At 38.1% G+C, this 15,118-nt stretch overlaps 1 protein-coding gene and 1 long non-coding RNA gene across 5 annotated transcripts in view; one reads left to right on the forward strand and one right to left on the reverse strand.

Moving 5' to 3' along the window:
* Positions 1-15,118, forward strand: part of EPHA6 (EPH receptor A6) — a 951,077-nt gene that overhangs the window by 190,818 nt on the left and 745,141 nt on the right. The gene's annotated exons all lie outside the window — the stretch shown is intronic.
* The window catches only part of LOC134735471 (uncharacterized), a 97,154-nt gene that overhangs the window by 20,346 nt on the left and 61,690 nt on the right, over positions 1-15,118 (reverse strand). The window contains exon 2 of the long non-coding RNA XR_010118614.1: positions 7,833-7,867. This is a non-coding gene — a long non-coding RNA (uncharacterized lncRNA). The remainder of the gene's footprint in view (positions 1-7,832; positions 7,868-15,118) is intronic.

Genomic DNA, 15,118 nt, shown 5'->3' on the forward strand with positions numbered 1-15,118 from the left:
GTGTTTTCCAGCTCATCTCCGTTCTCCCTGTCTCCTTCTGGTACTCCAATCAATCATAGGTTCGGTCTTTTTATGAAGTCACATGTTTTTTGGAGGCTTTGTTCATTCTTTTTCATTCTTTTTTCTCTATTCTTGTCTGCATGTCTTATTTCAGTAAGGTGGTATTCAAACTCTAATAACCTTTCTTCCGCTCAGTCGATTTGGCTGTTGATACTTATGTATGCTTCACGAAGTTCTTGTGCTGTGTTTTTCAGCCCCATCAGGTTGTTTTATGTTCAAGCTACATAAACTGGTTATTGTAGTTAGCAGTTCCTCTAACCTTTTATCAAGGTTCTTAGCTTCTTTGAGTTGGGTTATAACATGCTCTTTTAGCTCATCATAGTTTTTTATTACCCATCTCCTAAAGCCCTACTTCTGTCAATTTATCCATCTTATCCTCCATCTAGTTCTGTGCCCTTGATTGAGAGATGCTGTAATCATTTGAGAAGAGGCACTCTGGCCTTTTGGGTTTTCAGCATTTTTTCGTTGAGTCTCATCTTTGTGAATTTGTGTAGTTTCGGTCTTTGAGGCTGCTGACCCTTGGATGGGTTTTTTATGGGGGCCCTTTTGTTGTTGTTGTTGTTGTTGATGATGATGCTGTTGTCACTTTCTGCTTGTTTGGTTTTCTTTGAATAGTCAGGTCCCTCTTCTATAGGGCTACTGCAGTTTATTGGGGGTTCACTTCATGCCTTATTCATCTGATTCACTCCTCTGCCTGGAGATACCATTCAAGGAGACTGGAGAGCAGCAAAGATGGGTGCCTTCTCCTTCTTTTGGCACCTCTGACCTTGAAGGTCACCAACCTGATATCAGTAGGATCTCTCCTGTATAGGGTGTCTGACAACCCAGTTGAGTGGCACGGGGAGCAGGACTCATTTAATGAAGCACTTTGTCCCTTGATGGAGAAGGTGTGTTTTGCTGGAGGGAAACCCACTAGTCTGGGCTGCCTGGATTCCTCAGAACTACCAAGAGGAAAGGCTAAGTCTGCTACTCTGCAGAGACCGCGGCCACTCCTTCCCCTAGGGGCTAAGGCCCAGGGAGATCCAAATTCTGTCCCTGATCCTCTGGCTGGAGTTATTGGAGATCCTGCAGGGAAGTCCTGCCCACTGAGGAAGGATGGGTCCGGGTTAGACCTTAAGAGGCATTCTGGCAGCATGTTGCCACAGCCAGTGTGTTGGGCTGTGGGGACAAGTCTTGGTACCAAACCATCCAGCCTCCCTGGTTCTGGCAGGAGAAAAGAGCAGCCTAGAGCTATAGAAATGGGTGCTGCCCTTCCCCCATCCAGGGAGCTTAGTGTGGTAGGCAGTTGCCAGTCCCAGTGCTGGTTGCTGCCTCTCTGCCAAGGAGCTCAAAGGGCTTAGACAAAAGGCAGCTGCAGCTGGTGCTGGTCACCCCTCCCCCAAGGAGTTTGGTTGGCTTAAGCAGATTCCAGCTGAGAGGCTGTAAGAATCTGCACATTCCAGGGTTGTGAGGCTACGCCCTGGTGGCATGGTTTCATGAGTGGGATCTTTCGATCCATGGGTTGCACAGTTCCACGGAAAAAGCAGTTTCCCTGGCTGGGTAGCATGCTTACTCACCACCTCACTTGGCTGGAGGGAACCGACTCCTCTTCCCCTTGTGGCTCTCAGGTAGGCCACCGCACCACTCTGCTCTTCCTTCTCTCTATGGGTCATGCTGCCTTCTAGTCAATTTTGATGAGAGAACCTGGTTACCTTGGTTGCCGTTGAAGGATTCACATGCTTATCATTTTTTTTTTTTTTTTTGATAGGAGCCTCCAAAGGCCACTGCTTCTAGTTGGCCATCTTGGCCCCACCCCAAAACAGTAACTTTTGAAGAATAAAAGAAAAAGCAAAAGAGAAGCATTACTAAAATATTAAACGGTTACATTTACAGCCAAAATTTGTTTTGTTTTCATTTTTTTGTGTTTTCATTAAGAAGACATTGGGTTGGTATGAAATATGGGTTCTGGTCACTCAAAGGGAAATTCTAGATTATTTGTAATATCATGTAATAACTTATAGCAGGAATTGGCAGACCATAGCCTGATTGCCAACCCCAACCCATTTTTGTAAATAAAGTGTTTTGGAATACAGCCAAGTTATTCATTTACATATTATCTGTGTCTGCTTTCAAGCTATAGTAGCAGGGTTGAGTAGCTGTGTCAGACACCATATGGCCTACAAAGCTTAAAATATTTACTATCTAGTCATTTATGGATAATATTTGCATACCTCTGCCCTATAAGCAAATTAATGCATATCTTGGAAATATAAAGTTATCAAATTTGTTATTTTTTAGCCATATATTAGTGGGTAGCATTTTTGTAATTAAACATAGAATGAAACCTCTACTGGAAATATTTTCCTCAAAAGGTAACCATCTTTTTATTCAGTCATTTATCTTGTTTAAAAAAATTATTTTAATTTATTTATTTATTTTGAGGCAGTGTCTCACTCTGTTGCCCAGGCTGGAGTGCAGTGGAGATCTCGGCTCACTGCAACCTCCACCTCCCAGGTTCAAGTGATTCTCCTGCCTCAGCCTCCAAGTAGCCGGGACTACAGGCACCTGCCACCATGCTCAGTTATTTATCAAAGCATCTGTGCTAAGGAATACACATTCAAAAGCATTCAATAGAGGATTTCATATTTATTTGTCTTCGGAAAGAATTTGGTTTTTATTAAAATGCAGAAATACCTGAGAGAGATTATGTTAGTTAAAAATATAGGGACGTGTATGTGGTACGTGTGCGTGTGTGTGTGTATTTTCATAAAGGAGTGTTAGTCAAGTGCTTGCTACTGACTTGTAACCAAGCTAAGGTTTGGCTGCATGCCACCTGAAAAGACAAACACATAAGAAGTAAGGTTTCATGGAAGGAAAGCAGCTTTATTCAAGTGGTGACACCTTGGGAGACGGCCAGACTCAAGTCTCAAAAAGCCATCTTAAATTCTCAGGCTGTATAAGGGGATTTTAAGGGGGAAGGTTGCATGGAAACTGTACAGGAGTGTGCATGGTACAGGTCTGCTTATTGTTTTCCACTGCTAGTTTGAGTAACAGACTATCCAGAGGCCTGGTTGGCATCATCTCAGTAGAGGTCAGGTTAGGGATTAACTGCGCAACTGTTACATCTTGAAAGGGAGAAAATTGAAACTGCCATCTCTGCCTCATGCCTGGATTGTTGTAAGATTAGCCTTTGGACATTTCAAGCAAACAGGTAGTTAGACATATGTGTATCAAGAAACAAACAAGGGAGGGATTATCTTTAGAGTAAGCTAACAAACTGGCTATACTGGTTATATTAGGAGACATTTCTCAAGGACTCTTTTTAATGCTAGCTAATTCTCTCATTGTGCATTTTGACTAATTGCCATGACAGACACTAAAAATGTATTTGTGATTTGTTCAACTTTTATTTCTTTTTCAACTTTTATTTTAGATTTAAGGGATACGTGTACAGGTTGGTTTTATGGGTATATTGTGTGACACTAAAGTTTGTGATACAAATGATCCCATCACCCAGGTAGTGAGCATAGTACTCAATAGTTTTTCAACCCTTATCCCCCACCCCACTCCTTCCTCTAGTAGTTTTCAGTGTCCATTGTTGCCATTTTTATATACCTAAGTACCTAAGATTTAACTCCCACTTATAAGTGAGGACATACTTACTTATAAGTAAGTATGGTTTTCTGTTTGTGCATTAATTTACTTGGGATAATGGCTTGCTGACTTATCCATGTTGCAGCAAAGAACATTATTTCTTTCTCTTTTCTGTGGCTGCATAGTACTCCATGGTACATATATACCATATTTTCTTTATCTGCTACACAATTGGTGGGCACCTAGGTTGATTCAATGTGTTTGATATTGTGAATAATGCTGTGATGAACTTACAAGTGTATACCTTTTTGGTAGAGTGATTGATTTAAAAAATATATATATATATACCCGGTAATGGGATTGTTGGATCAAATGGTAGTTTTAAGTTCTTTGAGAAACCTACAAACTACTTTCCACGGTGGCTGAACTAATTTACATTGCCACAACAGTATATAAGTTTTCCCTTTTCTTTGCAGCCTCACCAGCATCTGTTTTTGCTTTTTTTTTTGAGACAGGGTCTGACTCTGTCACCCAGGCTGGAGTGCATTGGCATGATCACAGCTCACAGTAGCATTGACATCCCCAACTCTGGGCTCAGATGATCCTCCCATCTCAGCCTCCATGGTAGCTGGAACTACAAGTGTGTGCCACCTGCCCAACTAATTATGTATATTCATATATATATATATGTGTGTATATATTTATGTATATTCATATATATATTTATATATGAATATATATAAAACTAAAATATATATACATAAAATTTATATATGTGTGTGTGTGTGTGTGTGTGTGTGTATATATATATTTTTTTTTTTTTTTTTAAGAAACTGTGTTTTGTCTTATTGCCCAGGCTTGTCTCAAACTCCTGGGCTTAAGCAATCTGCCCCCCTTGGCCTCTCAAATACTGGGATTACAGGCATGAGCCACCACACTGGACTTGTTGTTTTTTTGACTTTTTAATAATAGCCCTTCTGACTGATTTCAAATGGTATCTCATTATTGTTTTGATTTACATTTCTCTCATGATTAGTGATGTGGAACATTTTTCATATGTTTCTTGGCTACTTATATGTCTTTTGAGAAGTATCTGTTAGTATATTTGCACACTTTAATGGGCTTGTTTATTTATTTATTTATTTATTTATACTTGTTGAATTGTTTTAGTTCTTTACAGATTCTGAATATTAGACCTTTTTCAGATGCATAGTTTGCAAATATACTCTCCCATTCTATAGGTTGTCTGTTTACCCTATTGATAATTTCTTTTGCTGTGTAGAAGCTCTTTAGCTTAATTAGGCCTCACTTGTCAATTTTTGTTTTTGTTACAATTGCTTTTGAGGACTTAGTCATAAATTCTTTCTCAAGCCCAGTATTCAGAATGGTATTTCTTAGCTTTTCTTCTATGATTGTTGTAGTGTGAGGTCTTATATAAATGCACTTGTTTAAAAAAGTGTTGAGTTAATGATTTATATTCTTTGTGTAAAAGTATACACAGCATCAGATTATAAATAAAATTTAAATTATATTTTACTTAGAAATTATGAAAAAAGATTTTCTGTAAAAAATAGACTAAATTTCCAGTAGGTTCTCATTTTTTTCTCCCTACATCTGTATTATATTGTGCTTTTAGCAATCCTAGATATATGTTTATTACGGTGTGATGGAGGCCTAATATTTACTGTGTACCCACTACCTCCTGAAAAACCATGAATTGCTATTAATTATCACAGTCTGTGTCAAACAATACACAAATCCTTGGAACACAGTACTATTTATAATTGTGCTGTTGCTTATATGAAGGGATGTACACTCACATGGAGGCCATAAGTGTATATACACTTTGTATACTTAGCTTATTATGTTATGAAATATGTTTAAAATGGGTGTTCTTTGAAATTTTCCCAAAATTGATAATCTTGAATAAGAATCTTTTTGAGGATATTTCTAAAATAAGTAATATATCTTATCTGCTTAAGATATAAACAAGAACCTTTGTTTTCAACCAAAATAATAGTTATATTCAAATTATGAAGCATATTTTTGCATAGGAGTTTTATGTTTTTGTTTTTGGCGTGGGTCTTCAGTAATGCCTCTTGCAAATTCATCATTATTGTATATTGTCATTATCTTATTTTTGTACTTCTCTTTCTCTGTGCCCTCTCCACCACCCAATCTGTCTTATTTTTGCCCTTTAAAGAACTGAATTTATGCTGAATGGTGAATATTTTATCATTATGCTTATTTATATTTGAACTTTCTTATACTGTGTACTTGATTAAACTTTCCTGTAAAATGTGACTACATTTTCCCATTTTATACCTCTTGTCTTTTAAGATAGAGATAAACAGATAGAAAGAGATAAAAAGAGAGATAGCTCAATAGACAGATATTCAACCCATTCATTCTAATTCATCAAAAGTAAGGATTTGGAAAAATTATTTACCATTAAATATTAAAATGATTTTTCAGAATTTTACTTCCTTCCTTCCTTCCTTTCCTTCCTTTCTCCCACCTTCCCTCCCTCCCTTCCTCCCTACCTCTCTCCCTCCCTCCCTTCCTTCATTTCTCCCTTTTTCTTTCCTCTCTCCCTTCACCTCCTTCCTTCCTTCCCTCCCACCTTCCTTCTTCCTTTCCTTTCCTTTCATTTCCTTCTTTCCTTCCTTTCTGTTATGGCATAAATGTGCAAAACTTGTTTGGAGGAAATGGAGAAAATTATTGCTTAATACATCTCTTCTTCCATTAAAGTTCTTTCTGTATGTGTATACTTGGCATTCTTAGGAAAGGACTGTGATGTTGAAACATAAATTAGCAATGCTTGCAGAATTCAATGATCTGCCTGTGAATGCAAAATATATCATGTAATAATTCTGTACCTACTAATGAAACATTGAAGAGTCCAGTATTGCACGTGGAATGTTTCTTTAAATGAACATTACTTCAAAGGGATGATGATCAAAGTATTTAAGAATTCCTAAAAGATCAGAAGTTCTTTTTTGAGATAATTTTCCTTAACATAACAATGCATGTTTATTTGCTGTCTGATGGCCATGGAGTAGTGGTATTTTATGAAAAAATGTCTTAAATTTGCTGTGACAGCCTCTTTTCCCAGAAGATTAGCATATCAAGGTTTGTCTTCTATATATATTTGTAAGCTAGATAAAAGTGTTAAGTCTAATTGAAATGGTTCCTTTAGTAGATTTAATGAACCCTCCACCAACAAGTAAATTAAACTGAAAATTATTGACACAAGTTTTATCGTTGGAGAAGAAAATAATTACCAAAATCATTGTCTCCTCTTTTGATCAAATTTAACTCCCTTGTCATAGAAAATTGTAAATTGAAATTAGGAGTAAAGGCCTGTGTGAAAAAAGAAGTAACATACAATAAAGTATTGTAGAAGAAAATCTTACTAGTTGCTGAAACCTTATACTATAAGAAAAAGCAAGGGAAATAGATGTTCAATTGGTAAAATCAGTATAAAGTAACAACTTAAAATGATTTTGTTCAGCTCTGTCATTTAGTAGGGCCTATAAGCAGTAGTGGAACTTTACCCCAGAAACGTATGTGTGTGTTTGCTTTTCCAGAAAGATCCAGGGGTATTTGGGTTACAGCCAGTTTCATTTCTTAATACAGGAAAATTATGAGGCTCTGTCTGGACTGTCTTTTCAATGTCAAACTATGCTTTTAGAATAAAAGAATAAGTGTTGTGAGGGGAAAAACCCATTAAAACTTTTCCCATCTCCAATTTTAATGTTAAAAAGAATATCTATATACATGATTAATTAAAATAAATTATGTTTGGGAAAGGCTCTGAGTTCGCAATGATAATCAAAAGGGACACATTAAAATACAAATACAACAGAGTGGAAGGGGATCAGGAGAGGAGTGAACACTGCTGGTGAGAACGGCACTGGAGAGCGTGATTCCACATCCAGAAGATGCAGTTCCCCACATATTTGACAAGGCTCCCAGACTCTGAGAGCATTATCAAGTTCACTGGGCTCACAGAAGCAGATAATTTATTTAAAAATTAGAAACAAAAACTTCACTAATAGCTGATGATCTCTGGGTAGTGACTTTTTTTAATTATGAGAAAACGTTTAAGGAAAATCAGTGCTTTTGCATTCCATTTCAGAATTGCTTTGGCTATTTGTTTATTGTCTTTCCTTGTTTACTTGCACTATTTGGCTAACCTGCAGTTTGTTCATTCTTCCATTCTTCATTCTTCCTGAAAAAAAAAAAAAACAGCTTCATTAATCTTAAAATTCTACAAGTTTCTGGTAATGACTTTAAACAATTAATGTATTTTCCGACAATAAAATCAACACTTCTGATTTTGAATGAAAGAAATCTGAATTTTTGGCAATGATTCAAAGCGTTTTCTCTGAATTTCAAAATTTTTGACAGAATCTCCACTTTAAATTCCCCCCCACTCTGTTAAATTTAACTATAATAATGTGAACATTCCAATTTCAGAAAAAAAGTAAATTAAATATAAAAAGTTCTAATAAGAAATAGTTATTTACATTATAAAATATGTATTTACTTTAAAATGCATACAATTCAGTTAAAATCAAGAGACTAAGTGAGACTTATTTATAATAGCTCTATTAAGTAATAATGACATAAAATAAACTGTACTTTAAAGTGTGCAGTTTGGTAAGTTTTGACATATGTCTAGAGCCGTGAACCCATCATCACAACTAAGACAATAAGCATATCTTTCATTCCCAAATTTTTCCTTACCCACCTGTGTAATTCCTCTCTCCTTTCCCTTAGTAAGGCCAATAACTATGGCTCTATACACTTGCCTCTTTATGTTGGTTAACATTTTCTAGAATTATCACAGCCATCTGCAGTATCCACTCTTTCGCCTGCTCTTTAATTCAATATGATTATTTTGCCATTTGTTCATGTAACTGGATGTATCAGTACTCAGTATTAAAAGTTCATTACTTTTAATGCTGAGTAGTAGAGCATTGTTTGGCTATACCACTAGTTGTTTATCCATTCATTTGCTGATGGACATTTTGGTAGTATCTTGTTTGTGGCTGTTACAAATAAATTTGTTAAGAACATTTATGGAGGGGCAGAGCAAGATGGCTAAATAGAAGCCTCCAATCATCCCACTACCACAAGGACACCAATTTAACAACTATCTACCCAAAATAAGCACCTTCATAAGAACCAAAAATCAGGTGAGCATTCACAGTACCTAGATTTAATTTCATATCACTGAAAGAGGCACTGGAACAGGGTAGGATATAGTCCTGATTTACTGATGGCACACCTCTTCCATTCCCTAGTAGTGGCTGTGTGGCTCAGAGTGAGAATCTCTGTGCCTGGGAGAGGGACAGTGCAGCAACTGTGAGACATTGCATTGAACTCAGTAGTCCTTTGTAATAGCAGAAAGCAAAACCAGACTGAACACAGCTGATGCCAACCCTCAGAAGGAGTATATTTAAATCAGCCTCAGCTAGAAGGGAATTGAGCATCCCAGCAGTCAAAAAATTGAGTTCTGGCAAGTCTCACCCCCACATGCTAAAGTGCTTGGGGGCCCCAAATAAACGGGAAAGGCAGTCTAGGCCCCAATGACTGAAACTTCTAGGTGAATCTAGGGCTGAACTGGACTCACAGCCAGTGGGCTTATGGGGCAAGTGACCTACACAGACACCATTTAGGGTAGTGAAGGGAATGCTCATGCTGCCAGATGTATTGGAGGTCCATTGTATGTTATTTGTTTCTTTTCTCTTGCTGCTTTTAGGATCCTTTATCCTTGATCTTTGGGAGTTCAATTGTTAAATGCCTTTAGGTAGTCGTCTTTGGGTTAAATCTGCTTGGTGTTCTATAACTTTATTGTATTTGGATATGGACATCTTTTTCTAGGTTGGGGATGTTCTTTGTTGTTAGCCCTTTGAATAAACTTTTTACGTCTATCTTTACCTCTTCTTTAAGGCAAGTAACTCTTAGATTTATTCTTCTGAGGCTATTTTCTAGATCCTGTAGGCATGCTTTACTGTTTTTTATTCTATTTTTTGTCTCCTCTATGCATTTTCAAATAGCCTACCTTCAAGCTCACTAATCCTTCTTCTGCTTGATCAAGTCTGCTACTGAAAGACTCTGATGCATTCTTCATTTGTCCATCACATTTTTCAGTTCCAAAATTTCTGGTTGATTCTTTTAAATTACTTCAATCTACTTGTTAAATTTACCTGATAGAATTCTGAATTTCTTCTCTTTTTCTGTCTCCCATTTATTTTGGGGTCTTTATTTGCATGTGTTTTTACCGCTTTATGCGTAGGGACCAGCCCCACAGAGTGGGTGGGTCTCTCCCCGTGTGCAGAGACGAGAGAGTGTAGAAATAAAGACACAAGACAAAGAGATAAAAGAAAAGACAGCTGGGCCCGGGGGACCACTACCACAAGTCGTGGAGACCAGTAGTGGCCCCAAATGCCAGGCTGCACTGATATTTATTGGATACAAGACAAAGGGGCAGGATAAGGAGAGTGAGCCATCTCCAGTGATAGGTAAGGCCACGTGGGTCACGTGTCCACTGGACAGGGGGCCCTTCCCTGCCTGGCAGCCCAGGCAGAGAGAGAGAGGAGACAAAGAGAGAAACAACTTACACCATTATTAGAGACTTTTAGTACTTTCACTAATTTGCTACCGTTATCTAGAAGACAGAGCCAGGTGTACAGGATGGAACATGAAGGCGGACTAGGAGCGTGACCACTGAAGCACAGCATCACAGGGTGAGGGTTAGGCCTCCAGATAACTGCGGGCGAGCCTGACTAATGTCAGGCCCTCCACAAGAGGTGGAGGAGTAGAGCCTTCTCTAAACTCCCCTGGGGAAAGGGAGACTCCCTTTCCCGGTCTGCTAAGTAGCGGGTGTTTTACCTTGACACTTAGGCTACCCCTAGACCACGGTCCACCTGGCAACGGGCGTCTTCCCAGACGCTGGCGTTACCGCTAGACCAAGGAGCCCTCTGGTGGCCCTGTCTGGGCATAACAGAAGGCTCGCACTCTTGTCTTCTGGTCACTCCTCACTATGTCCCCTTCAGCAGCTATCTCTGTATGGCCTGGTTTTTCCTAGGTTATGATTATAGAGCGAGGATTATTATAATATTGGAATAAAGAGTAATTGTTACAAACTAATGATTAATGATATTCATATATAATCATATCAAAGATCTATATCTGGTATAACTATTCTTATTTTATATTTTATTATACTGGAACAGCTCATGTTCTCGGTCTCTTGCCTCTGCACTGGGTGGCTTGCCGCCCACATTTATGTTCTTTTATAGTTTATTAGTGCTCTGATCATTTTTCTTAGTATTGATACAAGACTTTTCTAATCTTCTAGGTGCTTCTTTCTGTGGCCTTGGGTAATTTTCTCACACATATGTGCTAATCATCACTTGGTCAGGTATTTGAGGAGGCACTCTACAAATTCAGTTTTTTTCTTTTGCCATCACTCTCCTCTCTAGTAATCTATCTGCTGTGAACTCTTTCAGTTCACGGCTGGAGCTGTGACTCCAGCTATGTTTTCTCAACACAAAAAGACTGCCTGTCTCTACCTTGTTTCCTCCTCACTGTGTTGTACCTTGGACACTTTCTTTAGGCCTAAGTTGGAGCAATGTTGAGGCTGACTTCATTTTATTCCTTTCTCTTGGGGATTATTTGTTTTTCTCCTTTTTTTTAGTTGTTTCACCAGTAAGTATGTATTTATTCTCTGTTATATCTCTGTGACCAGAAGTCCTGATAGAACAGATTTAGTTTATCAGATTTTTAATAAACTCGAGAACATGTATATATACACAATATATACGTATATATTATGTATATATAAAACATATACATAATTATTATATTTTTGCTTTTCTTTGTAAGTTTGTGTCTATGATGTTTAGTGTGTGATATTTGTATATAGGTGTCATCATTTGAATCATTGGTGCCAGTTTTTCATTTCTCCTTGTATTCATGCTTTTTCCCATATAACTTTGAAGTTCTTTCCACTAAAGCACAAGTGCTTTTCCAGATTCCTTGACTTTGGCCTTAGCAATAAGGTTTGGGCCAATGGAATATGAGTCTAAGTTGTAGTATGCCAGTTCTGAGCCTACGCCTCAAGTGGCCTAGCTTGTTTTTGCTTGCTCTATTATACCTCTGTCAATACCACGAGCTTTCCTAGTGTTTTCTGGTGCAGACTGAGCCCCAACTGCAGTGAAGATTGAAACCAGCCAAGATCCACAGACTGAAGCAGTTTCCTGCCATGTGCAGGCTAGATCAGATGACCTCAGCGAATCCCCAGAATAAATGATAGAGATGAAAAATATAGATATATGCGGATTCACTGATGATAATAAAATGAATAATGCATGCAGAAATTTCACAGATCAGGTCATTATAGCGAAATAATAGGACAACATGTCATGTAACTCCGGACAAGTAAGAAAAATAATATTTCTAGGGCAGTCCAGTTTACAAAATACTGAAATGGACCTGCAGAGTATCTAAGTCTGTTGGAGCATAGACGAAGAATCAAGAAAATGCAGGATGGAGAGGCAGAGTTATAGCAATGCTAACAAGAATAGAACACTAAGAATTGTAGTTTTGTGGTCAGCAATAGGGGTCATGATGTGATAAATGCTGTTATCCAGACTGGAGCACAGTCTCTGTGAGTTACCCAAAAGAGGTTTCACCGGAAGAGATTCCCACTGGTCCAGTATGGTAACTTCTCCTAGCCATTTGAATAAAAATTTACTTGCTAAAAGGGATCTCAAAATATAGACCCACCTTTAGGTTTATTTTTTAAAATTGTTTTTATATAATTTGCATATATTCCCCTTAAGAGTCTGTTCTTAACCCATTTATTATGCCTAGTGATCCGTTATTGGAACGCTAAGCTTGTGGGAGTTATTTATATCCTTCTGCTCAAAGTCATCACCAAGGTTTGATTTTTTTTTAAAAAAAGGCAACCTCTGGCATAAATGGGTTAAATCATTGTTGATAAAGTGTTTTCTTCATTTTAATGAATTACAACTTATAAAAAACCTTCAGCATAGATATCTAAATATTATGGTCCTTATATTACTCTTAGAATGAAAAGACTTGCAGAGTGTTCAAACAGGTAACACTACTTTCTCATAATTCATCAGCAAGTTTAAAATGTACTGCAAATGTGTTCCTTCCTCTTGATCACTATTAATTTCATAGGTTAAACTTGGACTTTGTAGCCTAACAGTTCCACATTTGTGCCCCAACTATTCATTTTCTAAGAAGCAGCTGGTCGTTTCTTTTATCTTTCTTTTCCTTCATTTTATCTTTAAAATAATATCCAAACTCAGGGTCATGGCTCAGGATGACCTCTTCTCCTTCCAGGATCTAGCCCTTGCCTGCCCCTGCACCTTCATCTCCAACACTGGCCTCACTTCCTGTGACTACGCTGTTACTCACATCACTCATTGTTTAGAACTCTCGAATTTCTTCCTTTAGGGCCTTTGCATTTGTTGCTTCCTCTGTCTTAAGTATCTCCTCTTCTGTATGAGTCTTCTAGGGCTGCCCTAGCAGAATGCCACAAATTTATGTTTTCACATTTCTGGAGGTGGAAAGTCAAAGATCAGGGTTATGGCAGGGTTAGTTTCTGGTGGGGATGTTCTTCCTTAGTTGCAGAAGGCCACATTCTTGCTGTGTCATCACATGGTTTTTCCTCTGTGCTTGTGCACTTGTCATGTTTCTTCTTCTTATCAGGACAATAGTCCTATTGGTTTCAGGCCTGAGCCTTATAACCCTATTTAATGTTAATAACCTTTGTAAAAGCCCTATCTCATAATATATCACATTGGGGGTTAGAGTTTCAACCTATGCATTTTGGGGACACAATGTAGTCTATATCACCTTGCCTTATCCCTTGCCACTCAGATCATCACATGGTCGATGCCTTTTCATTACTCAGGTGTTATTTCTAATATCATTTCCTTGGAGAGTTCTCCCTCAACTATTGCTTAATCACAGTGTATTGTAACTCTACAGGACATGTCTGACCCTGTTCACTCATCACTAAAATTACTATATACAACCAGAGTTGTGCTTGGCACATATAATGAAGCATTGAGAAAACATTTGTTGAATAAATATTTTCTTCTAATACTGGTTTATGGGCATAACTATTTCTGAATGTGTCCTTTCTCAAAGGTAGACACCTGAGCTTTATGATCCATGGTGTTATCCTAAAAAACAACACAATATTATTATATTAAGTATACCACTGAATATAGCAATTGGTGTCTTGAGGAGTTACAACATGTCATTATTTAAATAGGTTATCATATTTTTTCTAGTAATCACCCCAGCTATATTAAAATGAAATTTCTCCCCTTTTTCTCTCTAGGTAGCATCTTCCTTGACTCTTTCTTGGACAGATGCTATAACTTTTCAGCTACTTGAGTTATTAGTTTATTTCATTATTTATTGATTTGAAAATGCCAATCTCAAATTATACTCAAAGGTTTTTCTACATTTCCCATCTGTGATGACAGCTCTTATCGCTTTAAGAGTACTAGGTTGTGGGTGGGCTTCAAGACATCTCTTTTCACTCCCACTTCTAGATGCCAGCTCCATCTGTGATGTGACAAGAGCGGGTAAATATCTTCTTACTTGACTCAATCAGATTGCAGTCTTCTTTTCCTTGGTGGTTGTTGCTTCTCAGGCTGACCCTTACTCCAGATGTCCTCCGCATGGTTGGGCTCCTAATTCTTGTAATTCTGAATGGTCTCCATGTACCTTCTTTTAGAATCACCTAAGAGGTGTTCCACTTCTTGGGTCACTGAAAGAGACTGGTCAAGATTCAAATCCACTTATTTAATCACTTTATTCTTCGTTAAAATCCAACAAAGACTGATCCTAGCATACCTTTTCTTTGTTTTCTGCCTGAATGAGTATTAGCAGGCCAGCTTGAGCACAGCAGCAGCATTTACATCCATCACGCCCAAGAGTAGTTCATATCCTTGCTTCATCAAATAGGAGGACAAGTTATTTACCAGAATTCCTTATCTTAGCACCTCTCTCTCTCTGTTGGTCATTGCTTTCGTGCCTGGGCAGCAATAAAGTATCTGTGGATCCAATGCCTCACTAACTCTTTTTTGTTTTTGAGATGGAGTCTCATTCTGTTGCCCAGGCTGGAGTGCAGTGGCACGATCTTGGCTCACTGAAAGCTCTGCCTCCTGTTTTCAAGCAATTCTCCTGCCTCAGCCTCCTGGGTAGCTGGGACTACAGGCACATGCCACCACACCTGGCTAATTTTTTTGTATTTTTAGTAGAGACAGGGTTTCACTGAGTTAGCCAGGATGGTCTTGATCTCCTGACCTCATGATCCACCTGCCTTGGCCTCTCAAAGTGCTGGGATTACAGGCATGAGCCACTGCTCTTGGCCCTTTGTTTTGTCTTTACATCTCTTTTTCAAATTTGAAATTATTTCTCA

The sequence above is a fragment of the Symphalangus syndactylus genome, chromosome 21, assembly GCF_028878055.3.
Source record: "Symphalangus syndactylus isolate Jambi chromosome 21, NHGRI_mSymSyn1-v2.1_pri, whole genome shotgun sequence".
Taxonomy (NCBI): Eukaryota; Metazoa; Chordata; class Mammalia; order Primates; family Hylobatidae; genus Symphalangus; species Symphalangus syndactylus.